Source organism: Oryctolagus cuniculus, chromosome 15 (assembly GCF_051225735.1).
Source record: "Oryctolagus cuniculus isolate XC-2025 breed Fujian yellow rabbit chromosome 15, ASM5122573v1, whole genome shotgun sequence".
NCBI classification, from domain to species: Eukaryota; Metazoa; Chordata; class Mammalia; order Lagomorpha; family Leporidae; genus Oryctolagus; species Oryctolagus cuniculus.
In genome coordinates, this window is record NC_142881.1 from 91,650,918 (window position 1) to 91,652,918 (window position 2,001).

At 39.1% G+C, this 2,001-nt stretch overlaps 1 pseudogene; it reads left to right on the forward strand.

Annotated features, from left to right (window-relative positions):
* Nucleotides 1-392: 392 nt before the first annotated feature.
* LOC149122185 (NIF3-like protein 1 pseudogene) lies at nt 393-1,460 on the forward strand (annotated as a pseudogene).
* The last annotated feature ends 541 nt before the right edge of the window (nt 1,461-2,001 follow it).

Here is a 2,001-nt window from a genome sequence, read left to right on the forward strand (position 1 = left end):
GATTTTTGTTGGACTCCTCATTTTCTATCAGGTCTATTTTCAGATCTTTTGTTTCTTTGCCTTTAAACTTGTATTCTTTTTTATTACTTGATTTTATTTTTACACTAGGTACACAGAAAGCAATCCTCCTTAATAAAGTTGACAATTAGCTTCACTCAGAATATTTTTAGCAATGTACCTTAAAAAATTCATCTTACAAATTGTTCTTCAACCCAAATATACAATAACTTGAAAACGATGTTCAGAAAACAAAAGCCAATGTAAAAAGACAGATTAAAGGCTATGGAGATGTACCTGGACTCAAACTGAGTTTTGCCCAATTGCTGTATGTTGTCATCTTGCTTTGCCTGCTCCCCATGACAGTCTGGTTTGTCCATTCTCTGAACTGCAATTCTTCCCATTCCTTCATGGATATGAAGACTCCTCTTTCCTCCTTGAATGACTTTGCATCCCTGTCTTTTGCTGAGAGTAGGGACAATGTTGGATTGCTGGTGGAACCAAGCCCACCACAAACTATAAATACACTCTTCCTGACCAATGACTTGACTGAGCAGGTGATGGAGGAGGCGCTGCATAAGAAGGCAGTTATCATCTTTTCCTACCATCCACCTATGTTCCTACACATAAAGCATATTACCTAGATGTCTTGAAAGGACCTGGTGTTCCTGGCTTTGGAGAACAGAGTTGGATCTACTCTCTTCACACAGCCTATGATGTGGCACCCCAGGGATTGAAAAACTGGTTTTCCAAAGGGCTTGGAGCCTGCACATCCAGGCATATATATCCTTCCAAAGCTCATGGCTATCCTATAGAGGGAACCCACTGAATACAATTCAACATACCCAATTAACCATACCCAAGATATGGACAAAGTTGTGCTGCAGTGAGAGAAAATGAAGGTGTTCCTGTCACTTCTTTTTCTGCTAGGATTGATGAGGAGGAAAAACAAGGATCAGCCTGAATTGTACTAAAAAGCCTTTGATGCAGGTGGTGGCTCAGCTCTCTCAAAACAGATAACTTTACCAGAGAACTGAAATTCTGTCACTACAGAAGCCTTTGCTTTACATACTGAAATGGGTCAGTCATGCATCCTGGATGAATCTGTTGCCCTGGCAACCATGATTGAGTGAATCAAAAGACACCTCAAACTAACTCATATTCACTTAGTTCTTGGGGTAGGAAGGACCTTAGCATCATGAGTCAAAGCTGTGGCCCTGTGTGCTGGTTCTGGGAGCAGCATCCTGCAGGGTGTGGAAGCAGACCTGTACCCCACAGGTGGGATGTTCCATCATGATGGTCTGGATGCTACTTCCCAAGAAATAGATGTCATCCTCTGTGAACACAGTAACACTGTATGAGACTTTCTTTCTGACCTTTGTGATATGCTGGGTGCCCACTTGGAGAATAAGATTAATATTATCCTGTCAGAGACAGACAGGAATCTTCTTTGTGTGGTATAAGGCATACAGAAGCATCAAGATGATACAACCTACAGATTGCCTCTCCACTCCTGTGGATGTGTAACATGAGTCAGTGGAGTTTGATATATCTTTCTGGAAGAGTATCTTAAGATGTATGAGGATACTTCAAAAAGTTCATGGAAATGTTTGCTTTGAGAAAACTGCATAGATTTAAAAATAATTTCACAAAATAAACAACTCTAAATTCCATTTTCTGCAAACGTTTTGAACTACCCTTATATTATCTTTTCTAGTTTACCTGGTTCAACAAATGCTCTATAGTGCATAAGAAAATAACTGAACTATCATAATGAAGAGCAAATATTAAGAAAGATCAATTAGATCAGTTTACTAAAGATTCTTGGGAAGTAACCAAGTAATTCTCTCCTTAGTTTAATTATAGTTAAGATATGTTAGCCCAGATATCTCTGCCATTGGTTAGTTTTAAAATGTCTTTTAAAAACTTGGAATTGAATACCTATTTTTAGGCAGCAGCTTGTATGGGATGATATGGTCTGTCTCTGTGTCCATGTTCTGTAGA